The sequence below is a fragment of the Phocoena sinus genome, chromosome 3, assembly GCF_008692025.1.
Source record: "Phocoena sinus isolate mPhoSin1 chromosome 3, mPhoSin1.pri, whole genome shotgun sequence".
Classification (NCBI taxonomy): Eukaryota; Metazoa; Chordata; class Mammalia; order Artiodactyla; family Phocoenidae; genus Phocoena; species Phocoena sinus.
Window position 1 is genome coordinate 113,373,810 of NC_045765.1, and position 23,600 is coordinate 113,397,409.

At 42.4% G+C, this 23,600-nt stretch overlaps 1 protein-coding gene across 3 annotated transcripts in view; it reads right to left on the minus strand.

Moving 5' to 3' along the window:
• The window catches only part of SV2C (synaptic vesicle glycoprotein 2C), a 235,427-nt gene extending 212,048 nt beyond the window's left edge, over positions 1-23,379 (minus strand). Inside the window, exon 1 of one of the 3 annotated variants that reach the window (XM_032626875.1) lies at positions 22,908-23,379. The gene's annotated coding sequence lies outside the window, so the exon portion shown is untranslated. The remainder of the gene's footprint in view (positions 1-22,907) is intronic. The other 2 variants (XM_032626876.1, XM_032626877.1) reach the window with 2 other exon arrangements.
• Between the last annotated feature and the right edge of the window lie 221 nt (positions 23,380-23,600).

Genomic DNA, 23,600 nt, shown 5'->3' on the forward strand with positions numbered 1-23,600 from the left:
ACAAAAGAAAATCACTACATTTGGTAAAACCTGAAAATCATCTAAAGAAAGGAAAAAAAGGACTTCTGCTATGTTCTCTTTGCGGGGGGGATGTGTGTTAAGTAACCATTTCTATTTGGTGATAGTTATTAACCTTCAATGTAAGGTTATAAAAGAGGTTATATTCTTATTTAATATCTGAAGTAAGAAAACATTTTCTGTAAAATTACTTTAACAGAGACTGCTTGCAATAATCCATTTTCTTGGGGCTTCCCTGGTGGCGCAGTGGTTGAGAGTCCGCCTGCCGATGCAGGGGACACGGGTTCGTGCCCCGGTCGGGGAAGATCCCACATGTCGTGGAGCGGCTGGGCCCGTGAGCCATGGCCGCTGAGCCTGCACGTCCGGAGCCTGTGCTCCGCAGCAGGAGAGACCACAACAGTGAGAGGCCCGCGTACCGAAAAAAAAAAAAAAAAAAAAATCCATTTTCTTTTTTGTGCAGAATACACCTATTTTTTTCAAGCTTTCTTACACTAAAGAAAGGCAATGAATGGTTTTACCTGCCTGTGGCTGCACAGATCGCAGAGTCAAGAAATGTAGAGTGAATTTTTTCCCACTATTTTTATTGGACCAAAACATTTAATTACTATGAATCTACAGATCTCCATGTTAATGTCTCAATACTTGAGTGTCTAGCACTCAGGTGCTTTGTGTCACCAACAATCCAAGTCCCCAAGCTGGCCAGGGACTTTTAAAGGTTTCTCAAAGCCTGGTCTGTGGACCAGCAGTATTGGCACTACCTGGGAACTTGTTAGCAATGCAGAAGCTCAGGTCCCACCCAGACCTAGTGAACCGGAATCTGTATTTTAACAAGACCTTCAGGTGATTCGTATGCATGGTAAAATTTGAGAAGCACTGCCCTAACGGATCAATATTCACATTCATTTGTATCCTGACAGCTCCTTGAGTACAAAGAGAAAAGAATTACAGGTACAGATCAGGAATTGTGGCTGAGTATGCCCAATGCAGTATGCAATGTACAATTCATGAATAAAAATGGATGAACTGCTTTATAGAGACACTTTTACTTAACCATGTTAAAAGTGAATATGAATAATTATTGAATATCTGTATAGGCTATCTGTGCCATGGAATTAGGGTCACCACATATCCCAGTTTCCTGGGACAGTCCTAGTTTACACCTGGTATCCTAGAATAAATTATTAATAGTACCCCACCACCTTTTAAACTAAAAAAGTTCTCATTTGGACAATAAATTATATGGTTGCCCTAATTAAAATCCGCTACAAAACGCATCCATTACAACCTCCCCAAAAGATTTAATTATAAGAATACATGATACCTGGGCTCGCTAGTCACTAAATTCTGCTCCTGTTTAACACTAATAAGTGGGAAAGAGACATTCCATTGCTAAAACAGCAAGTCAACCATTTTCCATTTCAAAGGCAAACAGAAAGTGGTGGTAGTAATCTTCTCCTTTTAACCTTTTATTAATTTTTTCTTACGTCACTAGTATTTAGTATGGCTTATCTTTACTAGAATCTGGTATAAGGTCTGACTTAGGACAAACCTACATTTATTCATTTTATTTTATCATTATTTTTAAATCTCAAATCTTTTTATTTAGCAATATGACAACAGAAGCATGCATTTTGTAGTCACACAGACCTAAATTAAAATCTTTTCTCTACACACTTACTACTTTTAACACATTCAGCTCAATTTCTGTTTGATCTTCATCTGTTTTTTAAAATTTTTTTTTGTTTTTTTTGGCGGTACGCAGGCCTCTCACTGCTGCGGCCTCTCCCGTTGCGGAGCACAGGCTCCGGACGTGCAGGCTCAGCGGCCACGGCTCACGGGCCCAGCCGCTCCGCAGCACGTGGGATCCTTCTGGACCAGGGCACGAACCCGTGTCCCCTGCATTGGCAGGCGGACTCTCAACCACTGCGCCACCAGGGAAGCCCTTCATCTGTTTTTTATTTATTTTATTTTATTTAACTTTCTATTTTATATTGGAGTATAGCTGATTAACAATGTTGCGTTAGTTTCAGGTGTACAGCAAAGTGATTCAGTCATGCATATACATGTATCAAGGACCTACTGTATAGCACAGGGAATTCTGCTCAATATTACTTAACAACCTAAATGGGAAAAGAATTTGCAAAAGAATAGGTACGTTTATTTATTTTACACTTAATATACGTTTACGGTGTTGCCGAAAGGGCACGATTTGGAACTATCAGAACTATTAGGAGAATCTCAGCTTTAGTCTCCCATGAATGAAAACACCATTCAATAAATTTCCCTCCCTGTATGTGCTAAATGGACAATAGGCACACTGTGTACACTAAAAACCTAGATAAAGAACAAGAAAACTGGACACCATCATTCAGTGGCTTGGGTGAGCCTGTGGAAGCAAACAAATGCCAAGGAAAAAAGGTAGAAAGACTCTATCCTCTTCTAGATAGGCAGGTAAGGAGTAAGAAACTGCCATTCGCTGGCTGTGGGGCAGAGTGTAATGAGATCAAAACACGGGTTTGCTAGGAATTCGCTCTGGGGAAGTCAATTCTGCCCAACTGATCAGAGGAGGACAGTGCTTGGTGGAGCCTGTGTCAATTAGCAGGAACTAGAGTCCATCTAGAGGGCAGTGGGGTAGGGGGGCACCAGGAAGAAAATCAGTTACTGAAGATCAGGATAGGAGGTGCCAAGGGCAGGGACACCAAGTCAGAAACAAATCCAGATTATGTGGAAGAACAACTTGGAGAGGAGACGCATTAAACTGTTTTAAAATCTTTTGTTAAGATATAATTTATATACAATAAAATTCACCCTTTTGAGTATATTAGAGTTCTGCAAGTTTTGACAAACACACCACACATCACGATCAAGATCTAGAACAGTTCTACCACAAACATCCCAAGCCCATCTGTAGTCAGCCTTTCCCCTAACTTCAGCCCCTGGCAACCATTTTTGGCCATTTCCAGAATGTCATATAATCACACAGCATGGAGCTTCTGTATCTGGCTCCTTCCACTTTGCATAATGCATTTAAGATTCATCTCTGTTGCATTTATCAGTAGTTTGCTCCTTTTCTTTTTTATTAATGAGTAGTATTCCATTGTACAGATGAACCACAATTTGTCTATCCATTCACCACCTGAAAGACATCTGTGTTGTTTCCAACTCTTGAAGATACGAAGAAAGCCCATATAAACATCCACATACAGTTTTCTGTGTGAGCATAAGTTTTTATTTCACTTGGGTAAATATGAAGGATGGGGACCAATGGATTGTATAGAGATGCTAAATTTTCTAAAAAACTGCCAAACTTTTTTCCAAAGTACCTGTTGCATTTCCACCAGCAATGTTATGAGTTCCAAGTGTTCTGCATCTTTGCCAGCACTAAGTATTGTCAGCTTGTCTTCTTTAGTCATTCTAGTAGGTATGAACCTTGATCCATACCTGTTCTAATCTCCCATGAATGAAAATATGTTACAATAAGTTCCCATCTGTGTATGTGAAATGAACAACAGGCACACGTGTAGTTATAATTTGCATTTCCTTAATGAGAAATGACATTGAACATCTTTCCTTGTGCTCATTTGCCATCCACACTCTTCTTTGGTGAAGTGTCTGTTGAAATATCTTGCCCATTTATTTAACATGTTTATTGGAGTATAATTGCTTTGCAATGGTGTGTTAGTTTCTGTTGTACAATAAAGTGAATCAGCTATACATATACGTATATCCCCACATCTCCTCCCTCTTGAGTTTCCCTCCCACCCTCCTTATCCCAGCCCTCTAGGTGGACACAAAGCACCAGCTGATCTCCCTGTGCTATGCGGCTGCTTCCCACTAGCAGGAATAAAGACGCAGACATAGAGAATGGACTTGCCCATTTATTTTTAATGGATTGTTCTCTAATTTCTAAGTTTTGAGAGTTATTTATACATTATGCATACAAGTCCCTTATTGGATAAAAGTTTTGCAAATATTTTCACCCAGCCTATGGCTTCTCTTTTCATTTTCTTGATAGTGTCTGAACAGAAGTTCTTAATTTTGATAAAATCAAATTTGTCAAGGTTTTTTTTAATAGACAATGCTTTTGATTTCGTATTGAAGGAATGCTTTCCTAACCCCAAATCACAAGCATTTTCTCTTATGAGAATTTTCAGAGAATATTTATAATTTTATGTTTTACAATTACTTATATGATCCACTTGTAATTAACTTTTGTTCATACTGTAAGGTATGGATCAAGAGCTTGGGGGGTTTTTTTGCACATAAATGTCCAAAGATTTATGTACATTTGTTAAAAAGACTATTCTTTCTCCACTGAATTGCCTCTGTACCTCTTACCAATATTAATTGATCATATGTGTATGGATCTATTTCTAGCCTCTTTATTCTTCTGCCACTCTTCTATATGTCTATATGACAAATCAACACTTTGTTGATTTCTATAGCTTTAGAGTAAGTCTTGAAGTCAGGCAGTATGAATCCTCCAACTTTGTTCTTTTTCGAAGTTGTTTTGGCTATTCTAGTTCCTTTGTCTTTCCACATACATTTTAGAGTCAGCTTGTTGATTCGTATATTTTTTAAAAAATCTACCTGGAATTTTGATTGGGATGCACTGAATCTATAGATTAGTTTGAGGGAAATGGATAGCTTTATTATATTGAGTGTTCCATTCCATGAACACAGTATAGCTTGCCATTTAGATCTTTGATTTCATTCATCAGTGCTTTGTGGTTTTCAGCATAAAGATATTGAACATATTTTGCTAGATTTATAGCTAAGTATTTCTTTTTGTGTGCTATTATAAATGGTACTGTTTTCTTAAATTTGAATTTCCAACCGCTTATTGCTCATACTTAACGATATGACTGACTTTTGTATATAAGTTCTAGTAGCTTTTCGTGTGGATTCTTTGGTACTTTCCATGTAGATAACTATATCATCTGTTAACAGGCAGTTCTATTTCTTCCTTTCCTGCAACATGCTTTTTATTTCTTCTTCTTACTTTTTGCACTGGCTATGGCTTCTAATATAATTTTGACTAGGAGTGGTTAAAGCAGACATCCTTGTCTAGTTCCCAGTGTTAATGGAAAAACATTCAACCTTCCATCATTAAGGATGATCTTAAGCGTAAGTTTTTGTAGATGTCTTTTGTAAGGAAGTTCCCTTTTATTCGGAGTCCGCTGAAAGTTTTTTTAAAAATCATAAATGGATGCTAAATTTTGTCCAATACTTTTTCTGCATCTATTAGACTGTTGATATGATAATTTACATTGACTGATTTTTCGAATGTTGAAACAGCATTGTGTTACCAGAATAAACATGGTCATATGATATATTATTCTTTTTATAACTTTCTGGATTCAATTTGCTAGTATTTTGTTGGAGATATTTTTGTCTATGTTCATGAAGGATACTGGTCTGAAGCTTCTTTTTTTGGTTATGTCTTTGTCTAGTTTTAGTAGGGGGGGAATGTCGGCCTCATAAAATGACTTGGGAAGCTTATCCACCTTTGCTATATTCTGGAAGAGCTTATGCAGCATTGGCATTATTTCTTCCTCAAATGTTTAGTAGAAATCACCAGAAAACACATTAGAATCTAGTTGTACCAATCTCATAGAACTGTGAGGGTTAAATGAGATTGTGTATGAAAATAGTCTAGGTGCTATAACAAAGAGCACCCAGACAATAATAAATATTTGCTATTATTATTAGTCTATTAATCCAACTTACTATAGTAGTTAGCATATTGCTAGAAGAGTGTACACCTACCCAGTGAAGAAGCTTATAAGTCACAGGCTGACATGCAAACCCATCTAGGCTGGCAGCAGTGGTTATGGCAAGAACTCCAGAGATTAGCCCAGGTTTGAAGGAAGAGAACTTTAGGTTTCTTTGCTACAATCATTACACACCCATTTAAGATACATACCAGAGGGGCATTAAAATTCAAAAGGAATTTCAGCATTATACTATTTGAAACATTTTGTTTTGTAATTGTCCTCTAAGTTTCTACATGCCTGAGAAAAACATGCTGCTGTTTACTAAAGTCATGAAATTACGAATGAGCTTAGATGCAGGTGAATAATACCACAAAATTCCTCTCTACTTTGTGTTCCAGTGACTATAAATAGGCATGAGGACTAAACAAAGAATGGTAGATAATGAATCAAAGGTGCTGTAATTTTACAAATCCATTAGACAACATAGTGAATATTTTTGTGGTTTCAACTATGCATTTTTACATACTCCACAGCTTCCTCACACATCCTTATATGGTTTTGCAGACCGACATTGTGACAGAATTGGAAGGGACAGGGAATGAAGCATACCAGGTGCTGTAACAAAAAGCACTTGTGTAAACGTCTAACAGAATATTGAGTCAAACAAATGAAAGACAAAATCTAGCTCTTCCAAATGCTAAGCCTCCGTTGGCTATGAACACAGAGGACTCAAGCCTTGGCAGCCCTAGGCTGGTGATATCACAGAAGCACACGGATGAAAGAGACTGCTTAAAGTCAGGGTCTTGCTTCCCGTTTGATTAATAATGAACATTTGTTGAACACCTCTCAGCAAGGCTACAAGTAAACCATCTAAGCCAAAGAGTCTCTATAATGCTCTTACGGAGCTCCACAGAATACACAGGCTCCCCTGGTATATGCAGAGAACCTGAATTCTGAAGCCCCACAGGTATGAATCCATTATTAACAGTTCTGTGACGTTGAGCAAGTAACATATGCTCTCTGAGCTTCGGCCTGTTCATTTCTAAAATGCACTGCCCTCTACTGATTCATTCCACAAATATTCCTTGATTGTGCCAGGCCCTGGGTCACCTGCTAGGTCCACAAGGATAAACCTTCAAGAATCAAGACAAGGAAACGAGCATTCACAAACAGCAGCGAGTGTTGTCACTGGATAAGGAGAAGGTGTTTCGGCTGCATGTTGAAAGGGCGTCTAAACTACACCTGGGAAGACCAGGTTAACACTTCCCCAAGGAAGCTACCTTTAGGTGAGTTTTGAAGGATGCGTGAGAGTTAGCTAGGCGAGCTGTGGGGTGAAGGGTGAAGGCGAGAGCCTCCAGACAGGTGAAAGGCTCAGAGGAGGGAGGGGGAGAGCATGGTGCCACCAGGACCTAAGGTAGTTCACTGTGGCCCTAGTAAGAAATTGCTAATTGAACTCAAGGCCACGGGGAGCCACTGGAGACTTTTAATATGAAATGGACATGGTCTTTTTGTGTTTTACAAAGGTCATTCTGAATAAAGAATTGAAAAGGGACAAAACTGAAGGCCAAAGGACCTGTTAGGAAGCTATTCTATCATTCCAAGGGAGAGATGACGGTGGCCGGGATTCAGGGTATGATAAAAACTAAATAACAAATGCCTGGCTGGCGTGTGCTGGGAACTCAGCAAATGTTAAGGGCCTGTTAGCAAGCTGCTACATTATTCCAAGTGAGAGAATAATGGTGCCCGGGACTTAGGACATGATAAAAACTAAATAACAAATGTCTAGAAGCATGGCTGGTGTGTGCTAGGAACCCAGCAAATGTTAGTAGCCTTCTTTCTTTCTTCTTCCCTTGTAATCTGTCCAATGTTTTAAAAGGAATTGTCCAATGTTCCAGTGGCCGTGCAAGTAAAATCCCTTTCCAAGGATTAATTTTACAAAGAGATATTCTTCATAACAGATACTTTCATATGTCAACAGGGACGAAATACATTCTATTTTACCTCTATTTTTAGCCACCTAGGGATGAACTTCCTAGTAAACGATGATGTAAATGCAATTTCTTTGCAACAAAATTGTTAGCATGTCTTAGTTCATTGTAATAATAAGTTTTTATCACTAATATTAGCAGACTTTCCAATCACCGATGATCACATCAACCGTTTAATGTCTTCATAGGGTTTAGACAGCATTGTAAGATTATTTTGACAGTTTCATTTTTGCTTATTGTCTGTCTTCTCCCACTCTGGGATGTAAGTTCCAAGAGAACAGGGACTTTATCTGCTTTTGTTCTCTGTTCTACCTCCAGGAGCTGGATCAGGGCCTAGCACTTAGTACAGGTGCAGTAAATACCTGCAGTGAAGAATGGGCGTTCATCTACATGAAGTAACTGAAACTGACCACTCCTAACTGGCATCTCTACCTCAAGGCTCTTCCTCCTCTAAGCCATTGCACACCTGATTTCAAATTCACCTTTCTAAATGTATAGTTCTAATAACCATAATTTCCTGCTCAAATTGAGCCCAAACCGCTGCCTCTGACCTTCAAGGAGTCCTACTCACCCTTGCAGCTCAATCTCCCACCACTGCTGACATTCTGGCCCTCACAAGCCTCTCTCCCAGATCCACAGGATCACTTGCCACTCCCCACCTGCCCCCAGCATGCGCCACCTCTACCTCAAACACCTCGCGTCTCCCTCTCTGCCTGATAAAATCCCACCTGCCCTTCAAGATTCATCTCAAAAACGATGGCTTCTGAAGGTTTTCTTTTCTCCTTAAGTCCATAGTTCTCAACAAGGGTGATTTCCAATGCCCTCTACTCCTACCCTGAGATGTCTGGCAATGTTTGGAGATGTTTTTGGTTTTGGCAACTGGAGATGAAAATACTACTGGCATCTAGTGGGTAGAAGCCAGGGATGCTGCTAACCACCCGAAAATGCACAGCACAGTCACTCACAAAAGAGAATTATTTGGCCCAAATATCAATAGTGCTGAGATTGAGAAACCCCGCCTTAGGCAAATATCCTTCTGCTGCCTTAAAACCACCATGGAGTTTAGGACTGCTTTCATTGGACTCCCACTGTTTATTTTACAGGACGTCTATGTAACTTGTCAGAGCCATCCCTCCAAGGTCTGTATGTTTGACATCACATCTCATTTTTCCTAATGAGCATAGCATATCCCCTGCACAAGGGAGATGATCGATTTGTTGACTGAAATTGAATTGAAATTTCTATTTCATTCAATTTTCTACTCAAGTCTATTTTCTCCTGTTTCCTGTTAAGAAAACGTAGGCACCATCTTTTGTGCATTTAACCTTTTAAATACTTAAAGACTGTTATTAAATAACTTATCTGTTTTCTTACCTCCAGATAAACTCCAGTACCTTTTAGAATCTCATAAGAAAGAGTATGCTTTAAGGGCAATAACTGGGGCTAAATTGGATTAAACGTAGTTTTTTTGGGTTTTTTGTTTTTTTTTGTTTTTGCGGTACGCGGGCCTCTCCCTGTTGTGGCCTCTCCCGCTGCGGAGCACAGGCTCCGGACGCGCAGGCTCAGCAGCCATGGCTCACGGGCCCAGCCACTCTGCGGCATGTGGGATCCTCCCGGACCGGGGCACGAACCCATGTCCCCTGCATCGGCAGGCGGACTCTCAACGACTGCGCCACCAGGGAAGCCCTTAAACGTAGTTTTGATGCTAGTTTCCATTACATACTGTGAACCTGCATTTATTTCATTTAGCATATTGTAGCTTTTGAGGTAATAAACAAATAAATAAATATCCAAGCTTGACCTCCAGTTGAGGTAAAAGGCAGCTTTTCTAAGATCAGGACTAAATAATAAATGCCATGATTTACCTAAAGCACCTCCTTTTCTGATTATCCTAATATTTAACAAAGCTAATAAACATTTGCTGATTTTACAGTTGATTGACATTATAAATATTCACTGAGCATTTTACAAATAAAATATTATGGCCTATCTGCTGAAAGAGCTGTACATTTTGAGACTTTTAGCACATTAAAAAAATTCAACTAAGAGTTAGAATTCATATCTGATCACCAACTCCCAATTTTATCTCTTCTAAGACATGAGAAATCTGTTAGGCTAAGGAACATACACATACAAATACACCCTGGTTCTCAGAATTAAGTTTGAAATTTTGAATGAAAAATTCAGCTTGAGTGAAAAGAGGGAAAATCTCACATGATCAGAAAAGATCATCATAAATCCCTCTCACTATTACTAGAAGGTAAGCTGAACTCTTTTGAATATAAACCCAAATAGTCTTCAGGCTAAGGACGAGTGCAGTGGCTGGCGTGACAAGCTGTCACATTAAGAAACTGGACATCCTGATTCCCAATGCTGCCATTGAGAAATGACAAAGAGACGGTGAAAACTGTTATGAAAGAGCATTTTGTGTTGTCATCTATCAGCCAGACTGAAAATCAGCAGCTAGATACCTTTCATGAGAAGGAGGAAACCCCTCCAAGCAGAAAAGCACAATGTGATCAGAAGACCCTGAGAAGGCACTTAACATTGTCATGGTTTCCTGAATGAAGATGTCACAACCCATCACCACTGGGCAAGAGGAAATGGAGACACACACACACACACACACACACACACACACACACACACTCCCCCAAGAGACACACATATACCAGCTAACACGGCCAGCAGGAGGTGCAGAAGTAACCTCAAAAGCACCTCTGGGAGCCCCAAGAGCTCAGATCCACACTTTATTGCACTTTAATCTTGGGCAAAGATAATTCATCGTCTGATTTTTAAAATTTTGCAGTATCCAGTTCCAAAACCATCTACTAAGTGGAAAAACATTCTAAGCCAGCAATTGGACATAGCATGAACCATTATTCTCCATCTTATTTAGGAGCTTTATTAAATGGAATACGATGCTACACCAAATGTCTGATGTGGTCATCAACACAGCACTGTGTAATACGGTAATAATAAGGGAGTGTATAATGCCAAGAAGTTGGGAGTAAATGAATTAATTATTTGTCCCAAGACATCTTTGGATATGGCTCATAGCAGCCCTTAAGTAGTATCACATCATCCTCCGGATGTTAAATAAAGCTGCAAGTATAAGATGGCCTATGTTCCTGGGTCTCACGTTCAATTATATTAATCATTGGTTTTCTCCTCAGATTTGCTGGGAAGTGTCTGTTAACTTTTACAGGTTTGGATTTTTTTTTTTTTAACTTACTGCCTTTGAACGTAATCAAACCTTCTTGCGCACACACGTCTGTATTCCAAAAGGCAGACGCGATCGTTACATACTCAGGTTCGCAGTAATGGACGCCTGGGAAAACAATTAGCTGTAATGTATTTATCAGTAAATGACGTGAGCTCTGCTCTAACAACATGTCCTGTGCTCGCCACAGATAGAGTGTGATGCCCTTATCAATATTCCAACTCTAGAGTAAAAGGCACACAGAGAGGCATATATCATCCAGTCCTGCGTCGCTTTTTCCACATCTTCTGATTTAGTCCTTCTGAATTACCCTTACATCAATTTCAGTTGATCGGAAAATATTCAGACCTTTGACCTATGGACCAAAACAGGTCACCAAGTTTTCACTCCCTCTTTTGTCGGTCTCTTCTGGAAGCAATTTAGAGGCTCCCACTCTCACACAGAAGACTCTGGCAGGGGACTCCCACAGAATCCATTGTCTGGCCGTGGCCTCAGAAAATAATAGTATTTTTAAAACAGGGTTAGAAAGAAACCACCAGATTCCTACTGGGCATCCCCTATGGTTGTTGGAACAGCCATCTCGGAACACGTCTGTTTCTTCTCTCCTCTAAGCCTCCCCGGTCTTATCCATCACTGATCGAGGTTAGAGCGGCACGGTAAAAACACAGTGCCTTCATGGTCCAAATCCCCAGACTGCCTGAATTTAGGGTGAGCTTCAGAAGCAGAACTATGATAAAGGCTTGTCTATTCTCTATGGACGCACCATTTCTGTAGGCAGGTCCAGCTCACACTCACCTCCCTTCACAAACACTGCTAGAGAGTAATGTGACAACCGTCACAGAAGGCGCATGTCCCCTTCAGGCACAGTGCTAAGATGGAAGAGCCCTCCCTGTGTTACAACCTGCTCCTTCCCACCCCCGAATATAAATTGTCTTATTACACATAGTGCTAATATAGAGAATTTAGAGCAGTCCAACAGCGCCTACTAACACCATATACTTGGCAATGCCTTATTAAATAATTTTCAGATGAAATAACCTGTCTGCACACATAAATTTAAAATACCTATATATCCTAACAGTAATAAGGAGAAATCAAACAAATAATAATGTTTATAAATACGTAAATGTCCCAGTGTAACAACTTTAGAATATAAAATGAAGACAAGAGATGCTTGCTTCTTTCTTTTTTTTTTTTTAATATTTATTTATTTATTTATTGGCTGTGCCAGGTCTTAGTTGCAGCATGTGGGATCTTTAGTTGTGGCATGTATGCAGGATCTATTTCCCCGACCAGGGATCGAACCAGGGCCCCCTGCATTGGGAGCATGGAATCTTACCCACTGGACCACCAGGGAAGTCCCAAGAGATGCTTGCTTCTAAATGTAGAATCACCATGAATGCGAAAACCACCAATGTAGACAAATATAGGTGAGCTTATTAGCAACTTAAATATCACAACTAGTGTTTTGTTACTACTGGTGATGTGATGTTTGGAAATGATGAACAACTCTTGGTAAGATTTTAAATAAAACAAAATAAAATCTTCCCTTGATTTATAAGTAGTTTGACTCCTGTATATAAAAACTACATAAAAATACTTGTGTTTATATATAAAACAGAAAAAAGGTCTCAGCTTAAAGTACTAGAAACAAAATTTTCACCGAAATGGGTATCTATTGAGACACTGGAAAGTTGTGCAGTATGTGAGCCAGTGCTTTGTTATGTGTAACTGTCCTATGTATTTTGTCTTTGGTCAATGGAATGTGGGCTGAAGGGACAAGGTACCAGTTCAGAGCCTACCTTAAGAGGCATCACGTTTCCACTCACCTTTCTCGTACTTCGGCCATCTCCATGCAGAAAACTATGAACTGGATAGCCAACTGTTCCAAGGAGGATTAAAAACCTGAACCTAATCTGCAACTTAGAGAAAACCCAGCAAAGCTCAACCTAGATCAGCCAGCCCCAAGCCAATCTACAGAGGCATGGGTGAAAAGAAATGATTATTGCTTTCAGTTACTAACTTTTGGAGTGGCGGTAAGGCAGCATGACATAGTAATAAATGTCTGGCAAATACCTGCCCACCCAGCACAGGCAGTAGGGGCAAGTATGGTTAAAGGAGAAATAGAAAAGTGAATGAGAAATTCATGATGTTGGACAGGGAATAGGTGGACACTGGGAAAATGAAGGACTGGGTGGGATCTATGGAAAAGGTAGAAGTTAATTGGTGCTATATAAACACACAATGCTGAGTCACTAGCTGTATGAGTCACTGGGTATGGTATTGGGAGAGTCCTACACGAACCACACCAACAGGTATCTCAGGAGCTCACTCTCCTACCCTTGAAGGACAGAATAGGCAAAGTCTGCCACAGCCTGACAGATTCATGTAAAGGCAGGCAGAGATGAAATGAGGATTGATTAAGGCCCATGGCTGTCGCAAAATAAAACCCTTGTCATCAAAATTCAAATCGTGGTTCATTTACCCTTTCAGATTATAAACAAGGATAGCATTAAATAATCAGTAGGCCCACAGAAGGCCCATGGGTATTTGATTTTTGTCAACATTTCTGCCTTCAAAGGAACTGGTATCTTCTACAAACCTAGCTTCTAACATTTAGACATTTTGAAAAGTAATTAAATATATCTGTCACTCTACTTACTAATGTTCTGAATTTTTAGGGTTGTTATTCAATGATAAATAGAAAAAATAATGAGTTTTAAAAATTACATATAACCACAGGCAATGATTACAGGTTCAAATGACATAGGGATGCATTTCAAATAATTCATATATATTTTTTAAGATCTTCATATAACACCACATAACTCCGTAAAGTTTCTAGAATCTACACAAAAAAACTGACTAAACTTCTAACTAGTCAAAGCAATGAAGAAAATACAATTAGATACAAGAATCACAGAGTTCACAAAATAAAAACAAAGCGGTGATTATAAGTAACTATGCAATAAATTTGACAATCTGGATAAAATTAATATATTTTTTTAATGCAGCTTACCAAAACTGACACAAGAAGAAACAGAAACCTGGAGTCTTTATCTATTAAAAAGAAATGATTTTGTAATTAATCAGCGGCTTAAAAGCATTAAATTCTATACACATTCATATGAAAGTTCAGCAAGTTAGAAACAGAAGGAACCTTATCCAATCTGATAAAAGTGGAGATCAAATGACAGAACTGCCCATGAGGGACTTAGACTTGGGTCACAGGTGGAGCTGTCCCGTAGCTAATAGTGTGGAACAAATTAGGGACCATTTTCTCTGACTCTGGTATGTTGTGAAGTGGGAGTTTGGGCATCTAGAGACAGCGGAGCCATGACATGCTCATGTCCACTGGCAGGGGTAAGGCTCTGGCAAGCAGTTTCCCAGACGACGGGCATGAATGAAATGGGCATCCGGGCAAGACAGGGAGAGCTGTGTTAGGCGCCTCCAGAGGAGTGAAGTCAGGATAGCAGAAGGGGTTATGACTGGAAGGGACATGCAAGGGGCTTCTGGGGCACTGGGAATAATCTCCTTCATGATCTGGGTGCTGGTTAAAGAGATGCACTCAGTTTATAAAGATCAATTCAGCTATCCGCTTTTAATATGTGCACTTTTCCCTCTGTGTATTACACTGCCATAAAAAAGATTCTAAAATAATTTAAAAGGTTTTTAGCCTCTATGTGTCCAGCGCCAGGGGTTACAAAGATCCCCATGACTTGGCCTCTTTCCTTGAAGTTCAAGGGACTCAGAGTCTAGGGACTTATGAGCCAAGGGACTCAGGAAAGCTCCTGTAGAGAGGCCACGATAACACCGTGTGAGAAGCACTGCTTCAGTGTGGCTGCAAGGGGACTGGGAGAATCCGAGAAAGGGGCCCGAACTCTGCCATGGAGGGTCATGAAAAGTGAGTTTTAAGCTGAGGCTTGGAGGACGGGTAGGAGCCTTTTCCGTAGACCAATGTGCAGATGTTGGGAAGGGGAGGAGGAGAGGTGGTGGGAGGGAGGACATTCCAGGTCCATGAGAAGAGAAGATAAAAAACTGCCAATCTCCAGTCCCATCAAATACACAGTCACAGTACAATAAATAATGTCCCTCAAAGCAAAACATGCAGCATATTAATATAGGCTTATGATAGCTATTGGACACATAAGACTTACTGAGAACAGGGGTGGCGGGAGGAGGAAGGTCCTCAGCTTTAACAACCTAGGTCAGCAATGAGCAGTCATTCTCAAGGGCCAATGTATCAAACGCTTATAGGTATCTGCCTTTTTTCATTCAAAATGAAAACAGTTTTATGGAACATAACTAAACTAATTTATGTTCTCACAACTTTGATTACCTTACTGATATTATGGACTAGAAAAGTATCCAGGAAAAACTGGCATTGCTTTCTACCACCTAAACATTAATTGAGACATATTTATATTTATTAAATACCTTTGAGAAATAGCATCACAGGGATATCTTGAAATTAACTTTCACCACCTCTACTGATGCCTTAGTTATAAAAGTAATATGTGCTTATTGTTGAAAACTCATTGAGAAATGTATTGAGAAATGTATCAAGTAAAAGTGTCAGGTCCTCTCCATCTTTTACCCCAAATAGTTTGGTCTTCATCCTTCCAGACTTTTTAACGTACCTTCATTTTTTAATAGAGACATAACAACTATTCTGGTTAATAAACTGCTATATTTTTAATTAATAACATAGCTTCAAAATAGTTCCAGTACGTATAGGTTCACCTCATTCATTTCAATGGCTGTGTAATATTTCATTATTTAAATGCACTGTAACTGATGTAACCATCCTCTGATGAGCATTTAGGTTGCTTCTAACTTTTCGCTATTGCAAATAATGATGCCATGAACATCCTTACAAAATTCTGATGATTCATCTGAATATTCTGATACCTCTCAGTATGTCTAAAAGGGAGCGACTAAGACGTCTCCCAGGACAGGGCTCATCCCAAGCGAAAGGCAAATTCAGACCCACTATTTATAACCCTAGGACAATGGGCCAGCATCAGTGGGGACAAGTAAATGTGAATACAGGACACTGTGTCACTTCAAGTGTCCTTTCACCAGCCCCCAAGCATTCACACATTCTCTAAGCTCCCCAGGGACATTAAGAGCGCACGGTGGCATCAGCAGATTCTACGGTACTGGAGCCAGGACGTCCTGGGCAAAGGGAAGCAGGTTCGGCAGTACTGCAGTGATGTTGCTGCAGGGAACTAGGGACAAGGACTGCAGGAGTGACCCCTGAGGACTCAAAGAAACAGTGAGAAATCTTTAAAGAAGGCTGGGAATCCACAACTGGGGGAGGAATAGAACTGGAGAAATGACTGTAGAGGCTATTGTGGGCCTATAATTCTACCTCTACACGGATGTGGCCAATAGGAAACCCAGGCTGCAGATTTAATTGGATACTTCAAAAAATAATATTCTTCACACTTAAATGATCTGTGTGTTCAATGCAGCTCATACTGTGTTTCGTGTGCAAGAACTGGGTGCATGCTGTCATGTGTTAAAAATAATAACAGTATGAGGGCAAACTTGAGAACGGCCCCGTGGAATCACTGGAGTCACTTCTTAACTACAAACACACATAAGCACAAAAATGGCATAAAGAAAAAAATGGCACGCTTAGAACTACTAAAAAGTAATATTAAGATGAGTGTATTTTAAAACAGGCTAGTCAGAGCCTGCAATGACAAAGTGGGTCACCTTCTCTACCCACTGCCGAAATGCATGGCTGTTCCCTCCTGCAGAGGCTCCAGGGCTATGTGACTCATCTGAGTAATTTAGAGCAAAGAACAAACATCTCAGATATTTCTCTTAGTAAAGTTTCAACCTTCCAAGATCACTGTTTATCTTGGGTGAACCTGCAGATTTAAAAACCTGAATATTGGAGGAGACAGTATCTAAACTAACTGCTGGTGGTCCTGATTTTCCTACAAAGGCAGACCTAGAACTTCAAGATCCTGTTTCAGCAATCGCAGGAGCAGCTATGGGGAGGGAAGGCCCACGGAGGTGACCTAAGAATAGGAGACCTAAGGCTAGTTCTTCCAAAGCTCCTGATGCTCAGTCAAAAGTGTGGACACACGGGGTGGTCATAATCAGGTCAATTATAAGCCATGTATCTGGGGAAAATCACAAGTTCTCCGAGTAATGAGAGCTGCCAGGGTCCATTATAAAGACGAAATATAATGCTCCCGATGCATGTGCTAAATGCAAACGTGCACAGGTTACCAGGATCCATAGCATAACTGGCAAGGTCCAATGCAAAAGGAAAATGGGGGACCTTGTTCAAGGAATTTCAAAAGGTGAGGGCAGAGCATAAATCAAACAAAAGGCCCTTCCAAGTGTGAGACCCTGTGTGACTGCACATGCCACAGGCCCATGAAGCCAGCCTCAGGAGTCACCATTCCACAGATGGCTGCACCGCTATAACTGCATAGCTGAACCCCCAGAGTACGGTGCATTTGGTAAATATTCCAGAAGCATTCAGGATTGCATTATAATAAAAAGGAAGGAGGATTTCATACATTAAAATGGAATCCTTTCATCTTACAAGACAAACATTGGGAGAAGAGAAAAGGCACCTTTTAATGCACGGTGCCTACAAAGCAACACGCTAGGCGCTTTATGTATATTTTCCCTATTTAACTTCCACACACAATCCTAAAAAGTAGATATAAAAATTACCTTTTCACAGCTGGAGAAATTAAGGCTCTGAGAAGTTAAGAAACTTGTCTATGGTTACACCATTTTTCTCAAAGAGCTCATTAATTCATCTGACAGCATTTACTGAGCTCTTCAGACACCGGGGAGAAAACAGCAAAACAAAACAGCCACCTCTCCCTAATCCTGTCCTTGGCCTCCTGGAGCTTAACGGTTTAGTCAGGAGAGATAGATATTACTGAAAGAATCTCATTTTTAAAAAAAAGGGAAATGGTAAAATTAATGAGCTTTATAAACAGACTTGCCAGATTTAGCAAATAAAAATACAGGATGCCCAGATAAATTTAAATTTCATATAAACAGTAAATAATGTTTTAATATAAATATGTCTCATGCAATATTTGAGACATTTATGTTAAAAATGAATTCAGATTTAACTGAACATCCTCTTTTTCTCTGACAACCTTATATATAAGGAAAAGTACACTGTGATGGGAGAGGGAATTTTAACCTCACAAAAGAGGTTTGGGAGGCTTCCCCAGAAAGAGAAGACTGGACTAAAATCTGAATAACATAAAGCATTAATGTGACAAAGGCATGTTGGAGCAGGTGATAGGTTGCCATGGGAGCAGAAGACTGATGTTTGAAGTTGCTAGGATGGGAGAGGTTTGGGGGTTATGTAACATGAGGTTACAGAAGTGAGCTGGGGCCAGACCCCCTAGAGCCCTGAAGGCTTTGAAGGCTAAGGTTTTCAGTCTTTATGCCACTGGACTGACCGGTTACATTTGATGTTCGCTCTGCCTATGCCCATCTCTCTCCACAGAGTCCTTCCCAAACACCTATCTCACTCACTCTGCCTCTGACTTACCAAAGAAGTTAGCCATCTTGAATCCTCCTTGCCAGCTAGAATGTGATTTCTCTGAGAGCTTCAAGTAGATAGTCCATAAATATCAAAGAGAACAACATAGCTTAGAAAGCCCATGCTTTCTGGGTCCTTGCTGCACTGCCCAGTACTAGTTCAAGTGTTCCTACAACTGTGGTCCCCAAACGACAGCATCCAACCCACGTGGCAGAGCCTGATAAACAGCATACTCCAGGCCCACCCATGAAACCACTCATTTAGAATGTCTAGGATGGGGCTCAGAGACCTCCATTTGAACAAGCTCCCCTGGAAAGTATGATACACATGACTATTTGAGCGCCCTGATCTATTGGGCTATTCTAGGATTCTAGTTCGTAAGATTTTCAAACAGTGGCAAATGACAGGAGAAAGCACTTAGTCTAACTTGTCATAAATCTCATTGTGCTCTTGAACTGTAAGAGGGCCCAAGTGCTATAAGAAGACTAAAACCCATCAATATAGTTCTCAGTGTCTGGTCTTAATCATTTGTATCACATACAGTTCACAGGAAAAGATACAGCAGGCATGGTGTGCATTAGGTAGTCAAGAGAAAACATTTAAAATGTCACGTTAAATTGATCTGAATATCCACTTTACGTCAAGCTGAGATTATCATTTTTCAAATTTGGTCTTTTAAAAACGTTTTAACTCATACCTCTCATGGCATAATACAAAATCTAATAGACTAATTATGCTACAAAAACAAAGCCCATAGCCCCATGTAAAATTTCAGTATGAGTTAATCAAAAACATTTCTTAAAAAAAAAAAACATTTCTTATATTCTATTTATAAGAAAAGTTCAAATTTAAACTATAACTCATCATATATTTCTATATTTCACAGAGGAAAAGAATATTAGCACCAGAAAGGACCAAACCATCCAATTCACCCCCTCCATCCATTTCATTTTGTCACTTCGTCCCAATAAGGGAAGCCATCGTGATATGCAACCACTACTGACCCTTCCTAATTACAAGGGGTGTTTGTGATAAAACTAAATGGTGTCTTTATACCCTCTTACAACATCTTTTCAGCCAGAATTAAAACAGTAACTTCATCCTCCATTGTTATCTCAGCTGTGTCAAAAAGAAAGAAGCTTCGAATTCTACCCACTGCAACATTTTGCAATGGCTGCTCAGTAAAGCTGGAATTTAAAAAGCAAAACCAAAAATAATTTACCGATGTTGGACCAAAACTGCATGAGCGGGCTGGGGGTGAGGAGCTGCCTCTCCTAGGTTTACAAACAGACTTCATCTAAACAACGAGTTTGTGTTAAACGAGCAATGATATACATGTTGTAAACTGTGGCTCAGACAGAAACCTCAGCAACATAGAGCCAAGAAGCACTGGTAAATCACAGATCTTCCCCTGATGCGGCCGCATAGAATAAAAAGGACATTTTAACTTTTACTCTTCACAAAAATCTACCATTACGCATGAGTAACATGAAAAACAACATAGTGATCTGGTTAGGAAGGCATTTTGACACATCAGATGTTTTCATTCATGAAATATGTCATCAACAAGTTTCCCTCAGAAGAAGAGCTAATATCCCTAATTATAGGAAATGGATTTTCTGGTACTTGTGGTCACGTAATATACTGCAGATTTCAATGCCTTTTGCGGTAATCGCCTTGAGGGTGGAAACTGCATCCTGTTCTCTGAGGGACCTTCCACACTTACAGAATATGACAGCATTAATAATGAGTAGGACTTTTACCTAAAAGCTTGTCGGCTAGTCTGCTGCTCACACCAGAGAAGCTACTTTTATATGTCACTGGGTCATGAAAAATAAATTTGATTTCTCTACCACATCACCAGAAACATTCAGATGTAATCCAGAGCTTCTCCCCCACCCCCCTTCTCCAGAGAGCCAGCAGCTAATGGCATTCGATTTTATATTAGACTGCTAGGAAAAGTCTATTGTCTGCATTTGCTGACATTGATGGCCAAGTTTCGTTAAAGGAACAGTGCCCAAGGAAGTCTCCAGAATTTTTTAAAAGATAAGTGTTTTCTTTCTCCTTAAAGGGACTTTGATTTATAATATTTTCCATTCATAGAGAATTTGTACGTCCAAAACTCTCTGAGACTCTTTTGTCCCCAAAACAACTTTTTAATAAGAGCTAGTCTCAGCTATTTTTCACATTTCTCAAACAGGGAGGATGAACCCAAGAGGGTAAGTCACCTGCCCATAACATAAGGTGACATAACATAATACTTGGGAAAATGAGACCAGGATCTTTGTCTGTGAGCTCTTTAATAACTGCTTTTCCTCCTTTCTCCCTTAACCCCACCCCACTATCCCTCTTCGTTCCCTTTGCCACACGTACGGCAGACTTGGGCTCATTCAGGAAAACCAGTAGAAAAAGCTCTGCCATTAGGTTTCCAGAAAGTAGGGTCCTTCTTTTTTGTTAATACATAGAATGAAACATGGATTGGGCTTTTTATTCTCTACCATGGAATGCATTTGTAGTACTGTTTTTAACATATTTTTAGGTTATAAAGGAGGAATGCGACACATCGTTTTGCAAGCCTTTCTCAGCTCCACTTAGAGGCCAGGCCTCCTGACAAAACTGAAGAATGGCGAAGGAATGGATTAGCCTTACGATATCTGAAGAACCTCAACAGCGAAGCTTTCACATGAAAACCTGCCGCGAGCACGAGGCCTTTCGGAACGTGCCACTGAAAATGAGTGTATGCCAAAGAGATTAATGCCAAATCCTCCTCCAGGATTAAGGATCAGAATTAAACTGAAACAACTTTCTTTCTACAGCTGTCAGTCAGCTAAGAATGAAGGGAGGAGGTGCAAGGAGAGAGGAGACCATCAGGGAATCCCTGTGGTGACGCCTTGAAAGACGCCCTATCTTTTCGGTCCCCGGGGAGCGCCCGGCCGCTGCGGCGCCTTCCCGGCACTGCGGCGCACTGCGGAGCCTCCTGCCCACCCGCAACCCCGGCCCGGTGGGGCTTCGGTAGCCGCCCAGCGCCGCCGCCGCCCGCCCCCGCAGCAGTCTGCCGGGTCCCGCCCTGCCCCCCCCGCCGCGCCGGGTAGCGGCTGTCCGTGCTGGGTGCGCTGCAGGCCATCCATCACCCGAGAGCCTTTGACGCACACGCGCGCGCTCCCGGACCGAGACTCCAGCGCCTCCCCACCCCCCACCCCCGCCCCCGGGTCTGCATTTGCATCACTCGCACACGTAGCCAGTGACGCTAACGCCCTCCCCTCCCCCACCCCCCACGCTCCCACCTCCCCCCCCCGACCCCGGCTCCAGCCTTCCAGGCAGCACCTCCAGCCCCTGGGACTCAGCCCTCCCTCTCCGCCTACGCGCGCCGGACGCTTAAGGTCCCTGCACGCCCACACTAAGGCTCTGAGTTCTGCATCTGCGGCGAGGTGCCTGCTGCCCCCTGCCAAGTTCATCACCATATTCCGCAGTCCTAGTGGGCCCAGCCCGGGGCGGTCCCCTAGGCACTCGAGAGAAAAGTCTTCCCAGTTCTAGAACCCAGGAGGAGGGGAAAGAGCCCGCCAAGAGAAAGGGTCAGTTGGGTTGGGTGATCACTTCCACAGCCCTCCTCACCACCTGAAATTACTTGGGTAGTTAGTTTGTTTACGGATGATGGCCCCTCTCCCCGCTGAGCCTCACGCCAGTGAGTCTATTTCGCTGCGCCTGGCCACAGTAAATGGTCAATAGGTTTTTACTGAATGAAGGCGTAGTGCAGGCAAGCGCAGACACTCACAAACAGCCCCGCGGGTTTCCCTGCTCTCCATCCCTCGCTTGTGCTCTCGTAGACGCTAGGCAGGGGCTTCGGGGATTTATGTGGAAGTTTTTAAATCCCCGATGTTTCTTTTAGGCTCCCGCAGCGCCTACTGCGGCTGCCTTTGCCCTCCCGCCATCCGCACGTCTGCAAAGGGATTCCCGGCTTAAAGTTGAGCCCAAGGCTGGGTGGGGATACAGGTCTGATAGCCGGCCAGGGTTTAGGAGCTGCTTGTTTTAAAGCAGCCTCGCCCTGCCCGTCGAACCACGCAAGCAAAGGATGGTGGAGGTCCCTACAGAAGGCGAGCGTGGCCCCTACATCCCCGCGGCTGCCTACCTGCCTCCCCCGGGGATCTGGGATAAAGTGCGCCCGCATCCCCTGACCTATCCCGGGCAACCGGGGTCACTCCATCTGCTTTACCCCAGACTTCCCCGGTCCTGCTCCAGCAAAGACGCCCGGCCGGGCAGCACCTGGCACCTGCAACCCCTTCCCCGGGGGCAGGTGGGGCAAAGTTGCTCTTCTAAAAGGCTACGAAAAGTTCCCCAGGCTGCAGCGCCCGGCCAGCGGGTCCGGAAAGGAAATAAAGTTGCGTTGGGAAAACCCGCCAACGCTGCCGAGGTGCCTCACTCACCGCTCCAGTCGCCGGGGACCCCCTGCCCAGGATGGTGTCAGCGCTTCAGCGGCGGCCGCCGCTCTGGCTCGCTCCTTGGGGCCGCCTCCGTCTGTCGCTCTCTCCTGCAGCGCACGGAGTGGTGACTCCTCCGAGCGGGTCAACGGCGAGAGGAGGGGCGAGAAAGTGGCTCGGGGCTCGCACTCCGCGGACCTCCTCCTCTGCCGCCGCCTCGCCTCCTCCCCCGCGGTGCTGCAGTGCCCGGAGACGGCGTGGCGCGAGTACTAGCGGCGCGCAGGGAGGGAGTCACTGCGCGCGTGGGAGGCGCGAGCTACGCACGATTTGCTGCTGGGTGGGCTGACGCGCCCCGGGAAGTCGGGGTAAGAGGCGCTGCAGCTGCGCGGGATGGGGGTGGGTAGGGCCACCCCCAAGTCTCTGGTACTTTTGGAGAAGTCAGGGCTCCGTGTTCGCAGCAGAATGATGGAAAGGGCCCCAGTTCTTAATTAGTCACTGGGTGTGACTATGCATTGCGCACCCGCGGGCGGCGCCTCGAGTCTGTCCCGTGGGACAACAAGGAATGCTGAGTGCTGGACCCGGCTAGTGCCAGGGGAAAGAGGATTTGCCTCCTATTTCTGGGCCTGGGACTGACCTGTTAACTTTGACTCGGCTTCCTGGGAGCCCCCAGGCTGGGCGAGGTTGCCTATTCCTCCTCCC